General features: G+C 42.1%; 1 protein-coding gene across 1 annotated transcript in view; it reads right to left on the minus strand.

The window, feature by feature from the left end:
• EPHX2 (epoxide hydrolase 2, cytoplasmic) overlaps positions 1 to 13,680 on the minus strand; it is a 92,509-nt gene that overhangs the window by 77,794 nt on the left and 1,035 nt on the right. The gene's annotated exons all lie outside the window — the stretch shown is intronic.

A 13,680-nucleotide genomic window follows, 5' to 3' on the forward strand; every position in this document is an offset into this window, starting at 1 on the left:
GACATCCGGCCGCAGGGTCCGTTTCCCCCCACTCAACCCCACTCACTCCAGGGCCGGCGACTGGAGGTGCAAGCCTCCGGCTGCCGGGTCCGTTTCCACCCCCCCCACTCCAGGACCGGAGACAGGAGGCAGAAGCCTCCGGTCGCCCACTCCCTTCCCCTCCCCCACCACCCACTCCCAACAGGCACTGAGGGGAATGTAGGGTTGCCAGCTCTAAGGAGGGAAATACCTGGAGGTTTGGGGGGTGGATTCTGTAGAGGGCAGCATTGGGCGGGGGGGGGGCGGAAGGACTCAGCAGGTATAATGTCATAGGGTCTACCCTCCTAAAGCAGTCATTTTCTCTAGGGGAACTGATCTCTGTCATCTGGAGATCAATTGTAGCAGTGGGAGATCTCCAGGTCCCACCTGGAGATTGGCAACCCTAGGGGAAAGTCAGCTGCACAGCAGGGGGTTGAAGAGAATGGTTTGATGGCTGCTGGGCCAAGATTGGCAACAATAGTTCCCCAGGAGCCCCATCGTAAATGCACCAAACAATTCCTCAAGATTTTCCAAAACACTACTCTGTTTTGGGCTCCTGGGGAACTTTGAAGTAGCACCAAAGCTTTAAGATCTCTCCAGCTGTCACCTGGAGACTGGCAACAGCTTGTCTGGAGTGTGGGCAGCATGGCATTGTATCTGTCTGAGGTCCCCCTCTTCCTCCTCCTCCTCAGATCCCACCCTCAGCAGGCTTCATCCCTAAAATATCCTGGAAGTTTCCAACCTGGAGTTGGCAACCATCAGCCAACGTTTATCTGCCTGTCTGTCTTTACAACCCCCCCCCCACACACACACACAGCCTCTGCCTAGGGAGCAGCTGACATCATTCTCCTCTCCCAACTGAAAATTCCAACTGCCTTGGGGGGGGGTGAGTTTGAGGTGTGGAATGGAGTGTAGTCCAATCAGCTTCCATATGTAAATGACCTTGGAACGCTGGCCGGGACTGCACAAAGCAGCCAATGAACCCAGCCAGTGTCTTCCGAGTGGCAGTTTTTTCGGCCTAACACTAAAGGGGCCAATTTTAGAATTCTGGCACCCAAAACTCTTTTATAATAAGGGAGAGATAAGCTTTTGTGTGCATGCACACTTCTTCAGATACAGTGAAAGAAGACGTCCTCAACCATTACATATAGGTACGGGGGTTAGTTGCCAGAAAGGGCTAGTTAGAGTCAAGATGCATAAACTGAGATCGGGTTAAAGCCATTGTTAAGATCTGTGAATAGCAGTAAATTACCATACAAATACAAGAGTTAACAAACAGATGTATCTGAATCTGAAGAAGTGTGCATGCACTCAAAAGCTTATACCTTGAATAAAACGTTGTTGGTCGGTCTTAAAGGTGCCACTGGACTCAAACTTTGTTCTACTGCTTCAGACCAACACGGCTGACCACCTGGAACTGTTTTCCTGTCCAAACTAAGTGTCAGACAGGAACCATCCCTTAGTCCTAGAGGTCGCACTCTGCAAGCACATGGTCTCTGGTTCAAATCACAGGATCTCAGCAGCCAGCAGAAAGCTCTACCCGAGGCCACTGATGGTAGAAAATACTCAGCCAGCTGAGCCAGAGGTCTGACTGGGCCAGACTTGTAAGGCTGCTTGAGCTCTTCACCTCTAACGCTATAAAGCCATCACAGAACTACTAGAGAGCTGTGTGCAAGGGACATAAAAACTCCTTGCCACAAGGGGAGAAGGTACAAAGAGAGAGTCCGTTAAAAAGAGAAAAAGAAAAACTGGAGAAACAGAACTATCTGGATGAGCCATGGATGTACTGATGAATCAAGCACAACCAGCATATCCCATTTGTGAATCACAGCCCTGCCACATGGACAGGTTAGATGAAAACAAGCACGGGGGGGGGGGCGGTAATCAAGTTCTACCAATGTTGTATGAGAACACTGGCCTAGCGAACCCGCAGCCATGGTGAAACCTTTCTGCTGCAGGGGACTGACAGATAAAGGGTGCAAAATTTGGGAGCTAACATGTGGAGTTCCTGTCCCTCCTGTTTAACAGCTACAAATCTGAATGCATTACACTGGCTCTGGAAGAACAGTCCACCCTTCACTGATTTATTCCAGAGAAATTCCAGTGTTACTCCTGAACTGCTGCACAGCCATGCCTCTTTCACTGCTCTTCTGCCTGCCTCCCCCTCCCCCTTCAGTGGACCTCTCCAGCTGGTTACCTGGTCCATCCCACAAAAAGCAGAGAAAGCCTTGTCTGTTTCTTTTCTTTTGAAATATTATTGTATTTGCCAGGGCTGGTTAGTAAACAAGCCTTTCAGAAAAATAAAGTATTATTTTGAAGACACCTCCAACTCCCAATCCCAGGAAGCTGAAATAGTAAAAAAGGATGAATGGAAGAGGACGAAATAGAGAAAAATGAGATCATGTTAAGCTCAGTAAGGGGAAGGAGTTCAGGTTTCCAAAGAAAAAATATGCTGATAAAACAGGGATATCCTGCAGGGAGACAGCTGATGCCTTTCTTGGACTGCTTCTTTCTTTTCTTCGCAAAATCCCACCTGCTAAATGCCTCTATGACTGCATAGATGGGGAACAGCTGTGGTTCAATGGCAGAACATCGGTCTGACATGCAGAAAGTCCCCAGTTCAATCCCCGGCATCTGCAGTTGAAAAGATAAGGGGGTGGGTGATGTGAAAGACCTCTGCCTGAGACCCTGGAGAGCCGCTGCCAGTCTGAGTAGACAATGCCGATCTCAATGGACTGATGCTCTGATTCAGTATAAGGCAACTTCATATGTTCACATATCTTCCTTTGCTTTTTATTTATGTAATTCACAGCCTGTTTTTCCTTGCTGCAACTCAAGGCAGATTAGAAGATACAGAAAATGACTCAGTGTTCTCCATCACATCTTTATAACTCCACCCCCCACCACCACCAAAGGCAATACAAGGCTGTTTTAGTGGGGAGAAGCTAGCACCCAGATTATCACTTTAGCTTCATGATGAACTGTTTTCCAACTATTGAGCAAGAAGAGAGGGAATGGCCTGTTTTCTCCAGAGGCATCTTCACATCAACAAAAGTCTCTTGATCAGATAACATTAAGATACTAACTGGTGTTTTTTTTCTGATTAGCAATTCTCCTGTTTCTAGCAGGATGAGAAAGAGTTTTAAAGTGTAAGAAATGCTGGAATTCCTGTTGAATTCCCAATGTGCAATTTATCCCTAAAAAGAAGTTATAAACGGAGGGCAGTACCAGTTTGAATCAGGCTACAGTGCTGGGGGGGGGGGTTAACTTCTCCCTTATCTAGCCATTTCTACAATAGGAGATGGCCTTCAGAGTCTGCTTTAAGCCTTGAGGCGTGGTAGAGAAAGATCATACCTCTCTTTTCCCCCAGTAAGGCTTAGAACAGATTTGGGAAAGGGGAATTCTTCTTTGGGAAAACTCTACAGGGTTTTTTACTGTTTCCCCTCTTCTATACTATATGGCTGTGATGTATATCACACACACATACCCCGCAGCTGCTTTTCACAGCCCAACTGTATGCATTGAGTTCAGTAAATGAAATTCCAGCATCCTGTGTCATTTGACCCACAGAAGGAGGCATTTGTTTTGAAGATGGGTTTGCTTTCTGCACAGAACAAAAGGCGCTTTCAGATTTTTTAAAGTGTTTTTTCAAGGTTAGTTACCACCAATTTACACAGAACGGGTGCATCACATGCCTTATCATTTACCCAAAACATTGTATGTTACTTATAAGAAATCACAGGATTTCCTTTGCCAGTTTTACCTTTTTTACTTGAATGTTCAATTTAAGATTCTCTATTAACCAACTACAGTCTCACTTATTTAGTAGAGGACTGAAAGAGCTATTATCTAAAACTGGAGTCATATTGGTCAGCCATCAGAATTTGTTAGGAGCACATTTGCTTTGCATAATGTATTTCAGCTTGTTGAATGAAATGATTTCTCATGCATTCATTGCCATCTCCATTTTTGCTTGGAAAAGAGGCAAAGTTGCTACCTGAAGCCCTAGATAACATCATGAGCCTGCAAATTCAAGTAACACTTACAGAGGCTGCCTCAGCCACTATGCTGAAGTGGTTAGAGGGTCAAGACTAGGACCTGGGAGGCCTGAGCTCAAACCCTCACTCTACCATAGAAGCTCACTGGGTGACCTCGGGCTTGTCACTGTCCTTCTCTCTCTGCCTGATCTACCTCACAGGGTTGTTGCTGTGAGGACAAAATGGAGGAAGGAAGAACAGTGTTGTAGGAACAATGCTGTACGCCTGGTTGGGTTCCCAGTAAAATAATAAATGGCTATATTTGCACTACAGTTCGTCGTAATAATTCATGTTTCATTCATATTCTATTACCAAAAGCATGTTTTCCATCTTTGTTTCCAACAAATCTTGCCCTCTGCACTTGCTTATTTTCTTTTTTTTTTTGGTAAACAAATTTTTATTTTCTCAGGAATACAACATATGAAATTAAATCATTTCATTCTATCAATTGTCTACCCCATTCCCAGTTCCTCCCCTCCCTCCGGTGGCTTCCCGCAATGCTTCCACCCCTGCTCCAAATTACTTCATATCATCAACTATATCAATTTCTTGTCATTACAATCTAAAGATAACATCATTTGACTTAATATTGATCTAAACATATTAAGTTTTGTTTCACATCCCAGTTCTTTTCCAGATATATTTTAAAGTCACTCCATTCTTGAAAAAACACGTCTTCTTCTTTATTGTTCAGCTTCTTCGTAATTTTGTCCATCTCTGCCATGAACAGAACTTTTTGTATCCAGTCTTCAATTTCTGGCACTTTCTCTGTTTTCCAAAATTGTGCATAAATCATTCTCGCTGTTGTGATTAAGTACCAGAATAAAGTCTTTTTAGTTGTATTGACTTCTTCCATTTTCAGTCCCAAAAGCAGAATTTCCGGTGCCTTTTTAAAAGAGCATTTCAGAATTTTTTGCATTTCTTTGTGGACTTTTGTCCAAAAGTCAACTGCTTTCTCACAAGTCCACCACATATGATAAAATGAGCCTTCATGGCTCTTGCATTTCCAACACTTATTTGACATATTCTGGTTCATATTTGCAATTTTTTTCGGAGTCATGTACCACCTATACATCATTTTATAACAATTCTCTCTAACATTGGTACAAGGCGATATCTTAATAGAATTTTTCCACAAATATTCCCAGGTTTCAATAGACACTTCCGTATTCATATTTATCGCCCATTTTATCATTTGCCCTTTTACAGTCTCATCTTCAGTATACCATTTAAGTAACACTTTGTACATTTTAGAAATATTTTTCCCCCTCCACTCTCCCAAACATTTTCCATTTCATTTTTTTCCTCTCTAAAACCATATTTCCTTTTATCTGATCTAAAAAGATCAAAAATCTGCATATATTTCAACCATTCATATTCATATTCAATTTCATTCTGCTTTTTCATTACCCATTCTGTTCCCACTTTTTTAATTAGATCTTTATATGGCAACCAATCTTTATCTCTATGTCTTGAGTAAGATGTTAACACTTCCACTGGTACAATCCACAATGGTCTTACATCACAAAAGTATTTTTTATACCTCATCCATACCACAAATAGTGCTTTTCTTACCACATGAAGCTTAAAAAAGCTATCCATTTTTGTTTTGTCATACCATAAATATGCATGCCAACCAAATCTACAATCATGGCCTTCTAACCCCAGTAACTTATCATTTTCTAATTTCACCCACTGTTCCATCCAGGTTAGACAGACCGCTTCATAATATAGTCTAAGATTTGGTAATTGTAACCCACCTCTATCTTTGGCATCACAAAGAATTTTCATCTTGATTCGCGGTTTCTTGCCTGCCCAAACAAACTTTGATAGTTCTTGTTGCCACTTAAGTAGCAAATCTGTCTTACTAAGTATTGGTATTGTTTGGAACAGGAACATCAAACGTGGTAGGACATTCATTTTTATGACTGATATTCTTCCCATCAGTGACAAATTCATTTTGTCCCATTTCTTAAAGTCTTGAGTTAACTTAGTCCATAGTTTTTCATAATTGTTCTTATATAAGTCTATATTTCTTGCAGTTAACTCAATACCAAGATATTTCGTCTTTTTTACTACTTCACATTGTACCAGGTCTTGCAGTTCCATTTGTTTTTGTTTCGTCATATTTTTACAAATAAGCTTCGTCTTATTCTTATTCACATAAAATCCGGCCAATTCTCCAAAGTCCTTTATTTTTTGGAATAGTAACGGTAATTTGTCTGTCGGGTTTTGCACAATGAACATTACATCGTCAGCAAATGCTCGATATTTGTATTTAAGTCCTTTGTGTGTCAATCCCGTTATCTCTTGATCTTGCTGTATTTTTTGTAGAAGTATCTCCAACACCCAGATAAATAATAACGGTGATAGGGGACAACCCTGTCTGGTGCCTTTCTGTACCTTGAAGCTATCTGTCAGTTCTTTGTTTACATTCAGTTTAGCTCTTTGTTCAGAATAGATAGCTTCAATGCAATTTCTGAAGTGTTGTCCCACTTCTATTTTTTCCATCATTTGCAGCATAAACTTCCAGTTAAGATTGTCAAATGCCTTTTCGGCATCGATAAATAAAAAAGCTACTTCTTGTTCAGGGTGTTTCTCATAATATTCAATTGCGTCCATTACTATTCTTACATTGTCTCTGATCTGTCTCTTTGGTAAAAAACCAGCTTGGTCTTCTGAAATCACTGTTTGTAAATAGTTTTTCACCCTCTCTGCAATAATTTTTGCAAAAATCTTGTAATCATTATTCAAAAGAGAAATTGGCCTATAGTTTTTCACATTCGTTGGTTCTTGTCCTTCCTTTGGTATTAATGAAATAATTGCTTCTTTCCAAGAGTCTGGCACCTTCTTACTCTCACGTATATCGTTGGATAAAGCTTCCATGACCGGAACAATTTCTTCTTTCATTTTTTTATAAAACTTTGCGGTAAATCCGTCCGGTCCTGGCGCCTTCCCCAACTTCGCTTCTTCAATTGCCTTCCTCACTTCTTCTTTTTGAATTTGGCCATTCAGTAATTCCTGAAATTCGTTGCTTATTTTAAGTAACGGAACCTTGTCCAAATATTTTTTAATCTTCTCAAGATCTGTTCTATTTGCTTGGAATAATTTAGCATAATACTTGAAGAAACTTCTCTTTATGCCAGTAGGGTCAACGAATTCTTTTCCTTCTTCTATTATTTTGGTTATCATTCTTCTTTCTTTTCTAGCCTTAAGTTGCCACGCTAAAAATTTCCCCGGTTTATTTGCCCCTTCAAAAGATTTTTGCTGTAGCCTCTTTAAATTCCAATAGAGCTCCTGGTTTAAAGTTTCATTCAGTTGTTCTTTCAACAACTGTAATTCTCGAATAATCTTCTTTTTCCCTGGTTTCTTCTTTAATTCTTTTTCTTTTTGTGATATTTTTTCCAACACTACTGTTTGTTTTTGAAATTTTTCCTTCTTTTGCTTCGCATTTTGAGAGATGAGAATCCCTCTCATCACTGCTTTATACGCATCCCACACCACCTGAATTGGGGTCTCTTTATTCAGATTTTGTTGGAAAAATTGCTTTGTTTCTTCCTTTAACATTTCAGTTACATCTTTTTTATCCAACAAATCTTCATTAATTCTCCAAAGAAAGGATTTGTTCCTTTCTATAGAAGTCCACAAAACAGGGTTGTGGTCGGAATTACATCTTGGCAAAATTTCAATTTTATGTGTTTTCATTGACAATTCTTCTGACATCCAAATCATATCAATTCTGGAAAAAGAGCAATGTCTATTGGAATAAAAAGTAAAATCCTTCTGCGTCGGGTTCCATTTCCTCCATACATCCTCTAGTTTTTCCTGCTTGACTATTTCAAAAAAGTTCTTTGGCAATTTTCCACTAATTTCGTTGCCTTTTTGTGATCTTCTATCCAAACGGTCCACAGTTCCGTTAAAATCTCCGACCAAAATGACTTGTTCATAGGTTTGTCCTTGTAGATGTTCAGTTAAGTCCTTAAAGAATTTTTCTTTTGCTCCATTGGGTGCGTATAGATTGATCACCAATGTCTTTTTCTGTTGGATCAAAACTTCCACACCCACATATCTTCCATCCAAGTCTTTAAAAATTTCTTTAGGTTGTAAATCCTTTTTCACATATGTCACAACTCCTTTTTTCTTGTTTGAGGCCGAAGAATAAAATTCTAATCCAAATTTGACATTTTTTAAATATTTAGTATCGGAATTTCTAATATGAGTTTCTTGCAAGCATATCACATTACAGTTTTGTTTTTGTATCCAATGATTGATTCTTTTTCTCTTATTTGGTGAATTTAGTCCATTCACATTCCATGACAACAATTTGTAATCCATTGTAAATTTTAAGTTAAATTTCTCCAAAGGCATCTAAATTGTCTGCCTTAAATTTATATAAGTCCGTCACCGATCTGATCTGGACCCTCCCACTTTTGTAAGTAAAGGATAAGCCTTGTGGAATCTCCCATCTGTATCTGATATTCAAGGTCTTCAGTTTGTCAGCCAGAGGTTTATACCTTTTTCTATCTTGCAATACTGCTCGTGGGAGCTCTCTCATCACCATGATCTTGTTCCCTTCAATTTCGAACGGGACGGTAAATTGTTTCTTAAAGATGTCTTCTGTTGTTGCTCTTGTTACAAATTGTACAATTACATCCCTTGGTAAATTTTTCTTTTCCGCAATTCTGGAGTTCACTCTGTATATCAAATCAAAATCTGCTTCCATTGTTCCCTCTTCCTCTTCCAAGTACAAAGTGATCGCTTTTATCATTTCCTCTCTTATGTTTTCATTCTCTTTTTCTTTGATACCTCTAAATCTCAAATGAGTTTGCATTCTTCTGAACTCCATCATTGTTTCAGATCTCCTAAATTGCTGAGTCAAAGAATCCTGTTTCTCTTCCAATTGTTGCATTTTTTCCTCTGTCTCTGTAGTTTTGGTTGCACTAGCCTGTATTTCTTTTCTGACTCCATCTAATTCTTGCTTGATTGAAGTAATTTCTGTTGTAACCAATTCTTTTAATGCTGCTACATTTTTCTCCTGGGCTTCTTCAATTTGTTTCAAGTGTATCTGAGTTTGCTTTGCCATTTGCTCTTCCAGTTGCTGCTCCATATGTTTTTCTTGCACCCCCAACCTTTTCTCAATCTGCTCACCCATGGCCTGAATCGCCTCCATCATTCTTTTCTCCATCAATTCCATGGCTGCATACAATTCTTTCTTATCCTTCTCCCTCTCTTTTGACATTTTAGGGGTTGATGTTGAGCCTGTCCTTGGTCTCACAACTGGTTGAACGTCAGGGTCAGAATTGGTTCGTTTCGGTGCCCTTCTGGTCTCCGTTTTGGCGATTTCTCTGCGGTGCGCAAACTTACACAACAAGTTGTTTCTTCGTTTTTTATCACAGTTCAGGTAAGCGGCACGTTTATTGTTATCTACACGATCAAAACGGGTTTCGCATTGCTTCTTTTCACTCACTGTTGTTGCCCATCTTCAAGAGGTCGGCTGATGGAGAATTTAAACCGGTACACCGGCTCGAACGGCTGCTGTAGAGTTGCTCGGCACTTGCCTTCTTCGCGGGAGGAGATCAAAGCCTGTTTCCGCTTCTTCCGAAGCGGAATCACGCCAACCTAACCCTCCCTCTTAGGCGCTGCTGCCTGCTTGTCCCCCCATGTCCCCCCCCCTCTCGCTGGGGAGCGATGCGTTGGGCTAATAACTGCCCAAACTGTCAAAAGCGGCCGTCGCCCACTTCGCACAAGAGTGAAAGTGCGTCAGTCCTCCATCTTAGCTCGACCGGAAGCCTGCACTTGCTTATTTTCTAATGTTAGGCACACAAGCCCCTCTCTGTGAAACCAGCTGTGGTGTAGCGGTTAAGAGCGGCAGACTTTAATCTGGAGAACCAGGTTTGATTCCCCACTCCTCTACATGCAGCCAGCTGGGTGACCTTGGGTCAGTCACAGTTCTCTCAGAGCTCTCTCAGCCCCACCTACCTCATTGGGCTTCTGTTGTATGGAGAGGAAGGGAAAGTGATTGTAAGCTGCTCCAAGACTCCTTTGGGTAGTGAAGGGCGGTGTATAAAACCAACTTCTGCTGCTGCTACAATACTGATTCTCAGTCTTTTTCTATTTTTTAAAATTAAATTAATAAAGACGTAAGAGCGTCTGTCTTGTTTCTCAATGACCAATATTTTCAAAAGTCATTTTAATCCGAAGGTAATGTGTCTTCCCTTCTGGACACAACTGTTACAAGTTGTATTTTCAAAGACTGCTTAACCTGCTTTATAAAAGTCTAAAAAGATTTGCTACACACAAACACTGCACTGAATCAGACCTTCAGTCCATCAGGGTCAGTGTATCGTTTACTCAGACTGCAAGCAGCTCTCCAGGATCTCAGACAGAGATCTTTCATAAGAACATAAGATAAGCCAATGTTGGATCAGGCCAAAGGCCCATCCAGTCCAACACTCTGGGTCACACAGGGGCCAAAAATACCAGGTGCCATCAGGAGGTCCACCAGTGGGGCCAGGTCATTTGAAGCCCTCACACTGTTGACCCCCCCAAGCACCAAGAAGACAGAGCATCACTTGCCCCAGAGCCCCTATCTATACCTTGTGGCTAATAGCCACTGATGGACCTCTGCTCCGTCACCTACTGTGTGGTCCTTTGAACTGGAGAACCTGGGACCTTCTGCATGCGAAGCAAAGACTTTTTCACTTAGCTGCAGCCTCTCCTCAGCAGAATGGATTGTTCTTGATATGTTAGTAAATGACATATGGGAACAGGTAAGTTAGTAAAGGAGAGGGAAAAAATTGTGAGCAGGAACCCATGGACTTTTCAAGTCCTGCTGGCCCCACCTTGCCTAACCGAGCGGCTGGAAGCTTCCCTATCCTTCAACCTACTCCTGGAGGACTGCCAGCCAATTTGCCCCCAAGAAGCTCACACATCATCTTCAAAGTTTTGGTTGCAAAACACTCCTGCAAAAGTCACACTCTTAACAGGAGCTACTTGTTACATGCTCCCACGTCTTATGAAGCAATGGGCCAGGTTACAACACACTTTGATCCACTGCACCAAACACATGAGCTTAGGGAGGCCATGTCAACGCCCTCTCATTTAGCAAACAGGATGTCATTGTGACAGCCCTTTCTAAACGGCAGAGATGCAATACAGCAGCACTGCAAGGAAGGCAGAGAGGGATTCTGCAAGAAATGAGTTCGGCAGAAACTGGACAGATGGAATATAATGAACTTGAGGAGAGGGCTTGGTGGGAGAAGGTTAAAGAGCACAAAGCAGGGAAAGAAAGAAAGAGAGTGAGATACATGCAGTACTTTAAGAGGATTTCAACAAGTTCAAAGGGCCCAAACATAACAAGATGGACCGGTGCCAGGCTTCTGCAGACACAAAGACTTCTGCCCACATACTGCACCTGTTGGAGCATCCTGAAATGGCCCACTGAAATCCTACTCCTGGAGAGTAGCGACACCCAAGAGCAGGATTTCAGTGGCCATTTTGGGCTGCCACCAAACAGGAGAGCTACAAAATCACTGTCCACGGGGAAAACTCCTTATGTCTGCAGAAACATGCTGTTGGATCCCCTCCACTCTGGGATGTGTGAAAAAGCCTGACAAGTATGTAAAGACTATCCTGTTACCCACCCACCCCCCCAAAAATTAAACCGCTTTCATAAACTGATCTGCAAGCAGCAGAAAAGAGCAAGAGTCCAGCAGTACCTTAAAGACTAACAACATTTGTGGCAGGGGATGAGTTTTCGTGAGTCACTGCTCCCTTCTTCAGATACGGCTAGAAAGAAACAGACTAACAGGGCTACCCATCATGATCTGCAAGGTAAGTGAATCACGTGACGGACAAGCGAAGCCAAAATTCAGTCCTCTCCGATTCAAAGCTCTTGTAGCTAAACTTCAGAACCTTGCCCTATCACATTTTTGGCACAAACGCATGGTAATCCAGGTTAGAAGCAGTGAGTCAATACAAGCCACATTTTTAAAAAGTATTTATATACTGCTTTGGAGCATTAAAAGCAGTGTAGTAGGATTAGGATTTTTAGAAGCAGCGTTTTCTGTAGCAAAAGAGCATAAAAGAGTTAAATGAGAACCTCTCCCTCTGCCCACAACATCCTGCCCATCAAAAGTGGACCCAGCAGATGTATTTAGCAAAGCGGGGCAAGAAGTCTTGAAAATGTTACTGTGGTTTGGCTCAAAAGATTTAAATTGCTTTGCTGGGAAATAGTACAGAAATCCCACTTACAACAAAATCCTAAAGTGAACCTGTAAATTGCTGAACACTCTGGTACAGCGTGGAGTGGCACCACAGTGGTGTAAATCCAGCAGACACATCAGCAGCAGTATAGGGACCAGAAGTTAGACAGTGCCAAGAGATAGTGTCAGTGGGGCTACGGTGATGTGCTAAACCCCCTCAGCTCATCTCCCACCAGCAAAAACACTGGCAAAAGTATAAACAAGAGGGCAGTGTTCCCTCTAACCTGAGTTAGTGTGAGCTAGCTCACAGTTTTTTACCCTTCGGCTCACACATTTCTGTCATAGCTCACAAAGGATGGCTCCAGAGCAAACTAATTTATGCAGTAGCCAAATCGCTCGCTCACAACTTTAATGCCACTAGCTCACAAAGTAGAATCTTTGCTCACAAGACTCCACCCCTTAGAGGAAGCACTGCAAGAGGAGCGAAAAAACAAGATCCCCCCCCAAACACCATGTATACACTACACAGCTCAGAATACATACTACATTTGTCACCAAATCTGGCTCTCTTACACACTATATACCCGACTCTCATGACAGCTGTATAGCAACCAGCTATACCTCTCTGGCCTCATGATAGTCATACTTAGAACATGAAATCACACATAGAGTGACGGGAACTCTAGAGAAAGAACACTTTGCACAAAATGGGAGACATCTGCACAACAGCCAGGGAGGCAAACTGCTGACAGTGCTCTGCTCCAAACCCTTACAGGTGCTCCACCTCTAGACATCAAAGGTGAACTGGAGCCTTTATTCCTCCAACTAGGGATGCAAGGATAAAGCATTCCATACAGGTAAGCAAGGGAGAGGGACCCACTGCTACAAAACATCTCCATACATACAACACATACCAACTGTGCACTGGCCTCAGCAACTCTTCTTTCTTCAACAGATGTTATCAGTGTCCCCCATATAGGCAGGTACACACAATATGGGGGAGTCCCTGAGAGCGCGCTGGCAGAGCGTCACCAGGATGTCTATACAACCCCCACATGCAAGAAGGGGCAAAAGGGAGCCCAACCACAAGCCACTCCAACCACTGCTCCTGCAGGTCAAACATTCATGACACTTTTAAGCCCCAGGAGCAGCTCAGAACAAGCTGTAAGAACCTCTACAAAAGATGGCTAATTACAGGCTGGATTGCTACACTATCCAATATTTGAATCCCAAGGCGTGTTTCGAGGATGCAAAGGAACTGGAAAAGCACTTCACTGAACTTCCTTGAGATTAGCATAAACACCAGATTTTATAAGTACCTTTAGCTCAGCATAATTTAATAAGTACCTTTTTTTGTTCTAAACTAATGTCTGAAAGATACTTAACCAAAACTAGGTAGTTTTGATTAGCCAATGGACAGA

This window comes from Gekko japonicus, unplaced genomic scaffold, assembly GCF_001447785.1.
Source record: "Gekko japonicus isolate JY-2015 unplaced genomic scaffold, Gekko_japonicus_V1.1 scaffold7, whole genome shotgun sequence".
Lineage (NCBI taxonomy): Eukaryota > Metazoa > Chordata > Lepidosauria > Squamata > Gekkonidae > Gekko > Gekko japonicus.